This window comes from Sinocyclocheilus anshuiensis, unplaced genomic scaffold (assembly GCF_001515605.1).
Source record: "Sinocyclocheilus anshuiensis isolate Anshui unplaced genomic scaffold, SAMN03320099.WGS_v1.1 scaffold376, whole genome shotgun sequence".
Lineage (NCBI taxonomy): Eukaryota > Metazoa > Chordata > Actinopteri > Cypriniformes > Cyprinidae > Sinocyclocheilus > Sinocyclocheilus anshuiensis.
This window is the reverse complement of record NW_015558600.1, coordinates 396,892-406,852: the sequence shown is the minus strand read 5'-3', so window position 1 is coordinate 406,852 and position 9,961 is coordinate 396,892. Positions and strand designations below refer to the sequence as shown.

Below are 9,961 nucleotides of genomic sequence, written 5' to 3'. Positions count from 1 at the left end.
GACATGGCGGTGGCAACAGCAATACTACAGCGAGAATAAAAGTTACGCCTTCTTTCTTTGCGTGAACATCTGGGCGGCGTTATGCAAATCTTCCCACATAGTGGCGTAGGTATGTGGGGGCGTGTTAGAACGAGCCGTTTTAGGTAGGCGTGGCTGACTCTTAACTTTTATAAAGAATATCTCTTTGGATTTGAGACTTTAGTCTTTGCAACTTTACAGATCTTCTTTATGCACCAAGAGCTTGTAACACTCCAAAGAGAAAGGAAAAATTGAAATCGCATCATATGACCCCTTTAAGTAACAATTTTTTTTTATGGTTTAAATTTAATGTAACTATAGTAACCCTGCTTTAAATAGTATAACAGTAGTCCTAATTATCATTTTAAGCAGTCTTAAATTTGGAGACGGAAAAAAACAAGAATCATGAAATGACATAATATGATTATTAAATAATGAAACTTGAGTGCTGTGCGTTCAAAGTCATAAAGTGGTGCTGTTATGTGTTCTTCAGGCTCACGTTTTCAGAGAAGTTCGCAGTCAATGAATACCACGCATTTATGCCAAGCGATTACTTATCAACAAACTACTGTTGATGAATTATGATAATGTTTACTTTTTGGCTTTTATATTGTAAAATGTTGTAGATGATCGTAACAGTGCATATTTATCTCCCTCATCCATTTGAATGATCAGCTGGAAGTAGCACTAAAGTTAGCAAAGACATTTCAAAATAAGAGTCCCGGGTTAATTCAGGCTTTTTTTAATTAAAATTTCTGCATTATGCATTAAATCTTATTTTGGGTAACCAGTTTAAATTTTTAGATGTTATGGGTTTGTTTTATAGCAATATGGGTCTTAAAAAGTCTTAAATGTGTTTTCGAAAACTCTGCAGATACCCTGGTATAGTCCAGATCAAGATCATTGATATGTTTCCATCTCTCTCTGTGCAGCCGCTGCAGTCTCCAGCTCTGACCCCAAGCAGTCAACCCAGTCCGTCCATCCCTCCGTACACGTCCCCGCGTTCGCCCCCACTGCAGCCCCACACCCCCATCAACAGCATGCCCACCGCCCCCCCGCTGCAGAACAACCAGCCCGTGGAGTTCAACCACGCCATCAGCTACGTCAACAAGATTAAGAACCGCTTCCAGGGCCAGCCCAACATCTACAAGTCCTTCCTCGAGATCCTGCACAAGTACCAGGTCGGGCCAGACCCCTGAAAACACTTCACAAATAAATTATAATTCACAATCCACTTATACATATACTTGTTTTGTTAATCAGAAGGAACAGCGTAATGCTAAAGAAGCGGGCGGGAGCTACACCCCGACCCTGACCGAGCAGGAAGTTTATGCTGAGGTGGCCCAACTCTTCAAAAACCAGGAAGATCTGCTCTCCGAGTTTGGACAGTTCCTGCCTGATGCCAACAGCTCTGTGGTGAGTTTGATTGAGGCTCCGCCTCTACTCTGAGCCTGCCCACTGGACTGATGTATTACTCCAGTTTTAGGCCCTGTCCACACGAACGCGGGTATTTTCAAAACCGCAGCTTTTTCTACGCGGTCTGGCCGTTCGTCCACAAGCAAATGCAGCACCAGTTCACTGAAACCGAACATTTTTGAAAACTTCTGCCAGTGTGAAGATTTTCAAAAACTCTGGTTGCAGTGTTATCGTGTAGACAGCGAAACCGGAGTTTTTGGCTTGTGACATCGGAGCCTGCACTGTTATCTCAGCCTACTGGAAACTTTTCAGGCTTCTGATTGGCCAACATGGTTTTACGGTTGAGATTATATCGCCACCTGTTGGTTTGGCATGCTCTTGACAGTGTTTCACAGCATGTGTTTGCATTTTCATGTGGACGAAGATTTTTTTTTTAAACGGAAGAAGGAAAAATTCCGTTTTTAAAAATACCCGTGTACGTGTGGACATGGCCTTAGAATATTTTAATCTAAAGTTTTTGAACATTCTGTAACCGAAAAGAATGAACTGTCATTTTCAGAGGTTTAGGGTCAGTTAGGGTCAGAGTTTTCTGTTATTATAGTGTCATTGAGATGCTGTTATAGTTTTATAAATATTTTGAATTTATTTTGTTTTTGTTTATTTGTTTTCTGTTTTAAAGTTTAGATCATTTTGGTGTGTTTGTCATTTTATTTATTATTTTATTATATATATAATTATATACAATAATTACATCATAGCCTTTAGAAGTTTAATAATCACCTTAGGACCTTTTGTGATTCCTGTTTTTTTCCTTCTCATCTTAAAATGATCATTTGTAATGCAATGTAAGATATTTAAGACTTTTTATTACTTTAATTTTCATAAAACTGAATTTTGTTCGCACACATGCTCCTAAATACATTTCAACATTTGCACACATCTGTTTTTAGTGGCAAATGCGAGTGAAATGCTCGCACTGTCGCGCCCTGTAATTTTTATTTCAGTTGTAGCTTTGGTTATTTCAGTACATGACGATAAACTAAGTGAAAGTGACACGTTTCCTTCTATGAATTTCCTTCTAGCTGCTGAGCAAGACGACAGCAGAGAAGGCCGAATCTGTGCGTAACGATCACGGTGGAACGGCCAAGAAACCACAGCTCAATAACAAGCAGAGGCCCAATCAGAATGGCTGCCAGATACGCAAGCACTCAACTACAGGCGTCACCCCACCTGTGAAGGTACAGGAAATACATTTCATTGTATACTGAATTTTATAGTATTCGGCATGTTTTTTGTGGAATAACTTTCTTGATATCTGAATTTTTATTTTTTTTTTTTCCAGAAAAAGCTCAAGTTAATGAATATCAAAGATTCATCTGTGGCAGAGGCTGGCAAACATGGCGGAGGAACAGAGTCTCTTTTTTTTGACAAAGTGAGTTGCTCTGGGTTAACGTAGTGATGTTGATGTAATATGCAGGTTGCTTTTATCTCAAAAGTTTTGTTTTCCTATTTTGACTGACATTATTGGTGCATTCGTAGGTGCGGAAAGCTTTACGAAGTGCTGAACCATATGACAACTTCCTCCGGTGCCTGATTATTTTTAACGAAGAGATCATTTCTCGTGCTGAGCTGGTTCAACTTGTGGTTCCATTCCTGGGGTAAGTCCAGTTTGAAGTGGATTTTAAACTTTCTTTATTTCTGAATTTTTTTTTTCTTTTTTCCAGAAAAAGCTCAAGTTAATGAATATCAAAGATTCATCTGTGGCAGAGGCTGGCAAACATGGCGGAGGAACAGAGTCTCTTTTTTTTGACAAAGTGAGTTGCTCTGGGTTAACGTAGTGATGTTGATGTAATATGCAGGTTGCTTTTATCTCAAAAGTTTTGTTTTCCTATTTTGACTGACATTATTGGTGCATTCGTAGGTGCGGAAAGCTTTACGAAGTGCTGAACCATATGACAACTTCCTCCGGTGCCTGATTATTTTTAACGAAGAGATCATTTCTCGTGCTGAGCTGGTTCAACTTGTGGTTCCATTCCTGGGGTAAGTCCAGTTTGAAGTGGATTTTAATTGTATGGATGTTATTTAATTTAATTTAATTTTAATTCATTTATTTAATGTATTTGATTTAAGTAAATTACAGATTTATTTTATCTTTTTCTTTTTTTTTTTTTTATAGTTTTTTTTTATTTTAACAGAACTCCCTTAGCATTTATTTAGAAGTAGTAGGTTTGTGTTTTGGGTATAGAAGTGGGTATTGCCAAAAAAATTTTGGCAATAATCTTTTGTTTTATTTTGATTCTTTTTTTTATTTTTTATTGATTTTTGCAAACCTGCCCTAGAAATTACTTTGCAGTCATGGGATTTAGTTTTTTACATTTTCAGCATTCATTCATTTTTTTTTTTTATGTTACATGTTATTTATTTATTTATGCAAAAACTTTTATACGCAATTTTTTTTACAAAACTCCCATAGCATTTGTTTAGCAGTTGTTAGAATTGTTTTGCCATTCAATCATTCATTTTTATTTTTATTTATGTTTGTATTCATTACAAAGCTGCCTCCAGTTTTTATTTTACAGTAGTGGATTTGTGTTTTTACTAATCAACCCGTTTTTCCCCAGTAAATTTCCTGAGCTATTCACTTGGTTCAAGAACTTCCTTGGATATAAAGAGATGTCACACCTGGAGAGGTACCCAAAAGAAAGAGCCACTGAAGGAATTGCCATGGAAATTGACTACGCTTCATGCAAGCGTCTGGGCTCTAGTTATCGAGCTTTACCCAAGAGCTACCAGCTTCCCAAATGCACAGGAAGAACATCACTCTGTAAAGAGGTAAGAGAGGATTTTCCCTTAACAACAGCTTCTTTACAAACCTCATCACCTTGCCGGCTTAATATTGAACATGCATCAAATTACTCAATTCTTTGTGGATGCATCAGGTGCTGAATGATACCTGGGTTTCCTTCCCCTCCTGGTCTGAGGACTCTACCTTCGTCAGCTCCAAGAAGACTCAGTATGAAGAACACATGTACAGGTGTGAGGACGAGCGATTCGAGGTGAGACGCTTCCACACACAAGAAAATTTTTACTGTTCCACTTGCTGTTTTGAGTTGTTTGTGATGTTATTCTTGCTAATGATGTCGTTGACTCCTCTCTCTAGCTGGATGTTGTCTTGGAAACCAACCTGGCCACCATTCGTGTGCTGGAGGTGGTTCAGAAGAAGCTGTCTCGGATGTCTGCGGAAGAGCAGGTGAAATTCCGACTGGACAACACTCTGGGTGGCTGCTCGGAGATCATCCACAGGAAAGCCATCCAGAGGATATATGGAGACAAAGCTCTGGACATCATCGATGGACTGAAGAAGAATCCGGCAGTGTCTGTTCCCATTGTACTCAAGAGGTTAGAGAGAACGCCCTTCGAAAGGCACATTACGTTTATTATATTACATTGTAGTATATTATTCAAATTTAGTGGTTGACCAGTGTGGGATTTTCAGATATTTTAAACGCATTTATTTTTTACTGGCCCAGAATTTATTTAGCAGTAGAGGGTTTGTGAGTGAGTTTGTGTTTTTACATTTTACATCAGCAATAATATTACTTTATAATTTCTCTAGCACTATATATCATAATATTCTAAATTAATAGTTGACCAATGTAGGTTTTTTTTATAAAGGTATTTGTATATGTTTTATTTAGTTATCTAAAAAGTCATTTATTTATTTGTTATTTAGGCCTATTTATTTCACAAAATGGCTATATATATATATATATATATATATATACACACACATTCACTTCAAAATTAGTAGTATATTATATTATTATTCAAATTTAGTAATTGACCAATGTAGGGTTTTCATATATTTAAAAAAAAATTCATTTTAAGTTATTTATTTTTTATGCCCCAGCATTTATTTATCAGTAGTGTGTTAGCAATTAGAAATAATATTACATTTATTTTATATTTATTTAATTATTTATACTAAAATATCCCAAATTAGTGGTTGACCAATGTGGATTATTTAATTTTATTGCCAATATTTGTTTTTATTTAGCTGTTTCCAATATCTACATTTTAACTGTTCAAGTTTTTTTGTTTTGTTGAAAGTTATTTGAACATAAATTACATAACTGTCTTCTTATTCGGGGTCTCAGGCTAAAGCTGAAGGAGGAAGAGTGGCGTGAGGCTCAAAGGGGTTTTAACAAGATTTAGTAATATGCATTGCTAAGAACTTCATTTGGACAACTTTAAAGGCGATTTTCTCAATATTTAGATATTTTTGTACCCTCAGATTCCAGATTTTCATCAATAGTTGTATCTCGGCCAAATGTTGTCATATCCTAACACCATCAAGGCATTAACTTCAAACAGAACGACACTAAGGTGCTGCGCTCTAAAACGCTTCTCAACGAGATCGAGAGCATCTTTGATGAGGTGAGATGCTCTTTATCCTCTAGAAGAAGTTAAAGGGGTTTGTTCCTCTCAGAGAAATTCATTTTCCCACACATGATTGATGTTTGTGTTTGTTTAGCGGCAGGAACAGGCTTCAGAGGACAACAGTACGTCTCCTAGCGGGCCTCACCTGACACTGACCTACGAGGACCGTCAGATTCTGGAGGACGCGGCGGCGCTAATCATCCATCACGTGAAACGCCACAGCAGCATCAACAAAGAGGACAAATACAAGATTAAACAGATCATCTACCACTTCATCCCCGACATGCTGTTCTCCCAGAGAGGAGTGTTGTCGGACGCCGAGGAAGATGACAACGAAGAAGACGTGGACCTCGACGAGGGGGCGTCGAAGAAGCACAACGGGCTAACAGGAGAAGTTAGCGGCAGCCCGACAAAGTCCAAACTGCTGTTTAGCACGTCCACAGCTCAACGGCTTCGCTCCTGCGAGGACGCGTATAATCTGTTTTACGTGAATAACAACTGGTACATCTTCCTCCGGCTGCACCACACCCTGTGCTCGCGTCTGATACGGTTCTATGTGCAGGCCGAACGACAGATCGAAGAGGACCTGAGGGAGCGCGAGTGGGAGAGGGAGATGCTCGGACTCAAACGGGACAAAAACGACAACACGGCTATCCAGCTGCGCCTGAAGGAGCCCAGTGAGTAACAAAAGCAGCTAACTTGCGCTATTGTTTTTATCAGAATAAGGAATGAATTGTGCGCAAGGAGACCAGAAACTTAAATTAGATTTTATGTAGATTTTTTTTTAAAAGTCTGGTGGATGTTGTTGCTGTTTTTGGACTGATTTTAGAAACTCGCACTCTCTCTTTCAGTGGACATAGATGTGGAGGATTATTACTCTGCGTTTCTGGAGATGGTGCGTAATCTGCTGGATGGGAATATGGAGGCGTCTCAGTATGAGGATTCTCTCCGAGAGATGTTCACCATTCACGCCTACATGGCCTTCACCATGGACAAACTCATCCAGAACATAGTCAGACAGGTCCGTCTGCCCACACATCCACTGACATAATATAGTGCTTTTGCATGTCATGCCTAAAAATACCCCTTGAAGTGATCATATTATAATTTTGTGATCATATTATAAATTAGTCTTTTTTGCCTTATTTATAGAGTTAGTAGTTTTATTTTGAAAAGCAACATTTGGTAAGATGAAAAAAAAGATAATATATAAAAAAATAGTAATAATATAAAGAATATTATAAATAAGGTGAATAAATAGTGTATAATAAACATAAGAAAATTATATATATATATATATATATATATATATGAATTTGAATTTGTTCATAATTTACTTTCTTGTATTTGTGTTTATTCCCTTTATTTAATTTTGTTAGATTTTTGTTTACTTAATTGATGTGTTTTTAATGAAAAAAGGTTTCATGAATTATCTTTTTGGATATGAAAAATAACAGAGAAAAAATAAAGTGGATAATAGTATGAATAACAGGGAATAAAATAAAACTACAAAAATGGCTTGTTTTGAAATGTGCACAAATTATGATATATTTTTATTCCATTTCTATTATATATTTTTATATTTTATTTACTTTTTAATTTATTTTGCTTTTTTATATTTGTTTATTCCATTTTCTAAATGTAATTTTTGACAAACATTTCATCATTTCTTGAATTTTTCATAATTGGTTACATAACTTTTTTTTTTTTTTCCTGTTTATTCACTTCATATACTTTATTTATTTATTTATTCATTGGACTTGTGAAGAAGTTGTGAGAAATCAAAAGAAATCAAAAGGTCGTAGTACAATGTCTCAAAAGATACATTTTTATAATTCTTGATTGGCCTTGTAGGATATGAAAATCTCTTTTTCTTCCCTGTCTGTAACTGTAGCTCCAGCACATAGTGAGTGAGGAGATCTGTGTTCAGGTCACTGAACTGTACCTGAGTGAGAGCAGCCACTCAGCCACAGGCGGATCTCTGCTCACACAGAGCAGCAGGGCACCGGTGGAAATGACTTACCAGCGCAAAGCAGAGCAGCTCATGTCCGACGAGAACTGCTTTAAGGTAGAGTTTCAAAATGAGTGGCTAGTGAAGGCCACACAGAGAGACTCACGGTATTAAGAGTCTTTAATCTCTCTTTCTCTCACTCTAGTTGATGTTTATGAAGAACAGAGGGAACGTTCAGCTCACTGTGGAGCTGCTGGACACAGAGGAGGAGAACTCAGATGGGCCGATGGAGATCGAGGTGAGCTTCACTGATTGATTCACAGATCAAACATGGATGCGAATGTCCACACTTCTGTCATTTTGAACTTAATTGGAATGTTGTAGTAATTTTAAAACGAAATCATTTAAAACATTTAAATTAAGTAATAATTTTAAGAAAGAATGAATGAATGAATAAAAAATAAATATATAAATAAATACAGGAAAAAATTAATTATATATAACAGGGTGTCCGCGGGTCCTTGAAAAGTCTTAAAATGTCTTAAATATTTTTGGTCACATTACCGCTAAAATATCTTCAGTCTGACGGACCTAAATGACTGTTTACAATCATTGGACAGACCGAAGATTTTTTCTTCCCCGCGGTAACGTTAGTTACGAGCCTGATTAAAACACAAGTGACAAAAAATAACCAGCGAAGTATCGAAGAATGATTCTTCTAATTTTATTAGCCTACATTCAATGTAAACAGCAACTGATAATGGATAGTATATTTCTGGTATCAAGGTCGCTCTGTTAAGGCTCACTCTGTTTCTCTTTGTGAGAGACTTCAGAACAAACAAGCATAACAGCACACATAAACTCAGAAGAAACACACTGAGGTAAAAATTCTAAATGTTTAGTTTATTCATAACATGATATAGTTAAAGAGTTTTAAGGAGAAAATACACAGCAATGGTGTTGATTAATAGATTGGCACATGGTTTGTCTAAAAGCATATTAAAAACACCACGTAGGCAAATAAACAACATAAAAAAACTTGATTTTCACTACAGGGGGACTTTAAGTAACACGATGACAAGTGAGCTATTATTATTTCAAAACACCTACAGAGTGCACGCATTGGCCTACTTACGTTTTAGACACCATATTGCCTGTTTTTGCACTATTTCGCCAACAAAAATAATTTCAAACAAATCCACAGCGCTGTTTTGCGTCTCTGAGCAACATGACAGCGTTTCATTCCTGAATGAATCAACCGTTTAAATGATTCGGTTCAGTCAACTCAAAAGATAATGCACACTTATAGACAAATGGCTTTATAAAGGTAAAATGCCCATAAAAGGTCAAAATCTATTTAAACTTATCTGACCACCACACAGAATATGAAGAATATCAAAAACTTTAGGAGTCAGCTGTCCACGAAAGTCCTTAAGATACTAGCATGATAACACACTCAATCAGTTGAATGAATTATTCAATACTCACTCATTAAGTGACTTACCACCACTTACTGGTAGTTTAGTTGTGAAGTTTGTTGAAAAGTATGCATTTTTCCCCTCAACATTTCTTATTTGTATATTCATAAATGTATTTAAAACATTAATCTCATAACATTATTTATTGCAGTTGTAATTATTGTTATTTGCAGTGTAAATTATTTAATCTGACTGGTAGCAGCCGTATAGTGTATATTGCATTTATTGATAAATTGTAATAATTTGACATGAAAGATGATGCATGCATCTAAAAAGGTTATAAATAGGCCTTTGTAAAGGTAAATAAAAATATGCAGATTTAAGTATGTAAAAGCTGATAGAACACTGATGAAAATATTGCATCAGAATAAATTATTTACTCCACCAAAAACCTCAGTGATGCAGTTATTTTGCAGGGATATTTTGTATGGAATATGGTCTGCTGACATAAAGTGTACTGTATATCGTAGTAATATCATTTATTACAGCAATGATATTTTGTTTTCTTTTTAATTTATACACATTAAATATTACATATATGTATGTAATAAAATGTGTATTTCCATTACAGGGTTAGGTCTTAAATTTCATATAAGGTGGTATTAAAAAGGTCTTAAAAAGTCTTCAGTTTAACTTGTTCATGTCTGTAGAAACCCTG

General features: G+C 36.2%; 1 pseudogene; it reads left to right on the top strand.

Moving 5' to 3' along the window:
• LOC107680140 (paired amphipathic helix protein Sin3a-like) overlaps positions 1-9,961 on the top strand; it is a 21,975-nt pseudogene that overhangs the window by 7,334 nt on the left and 4,680 nt on the right.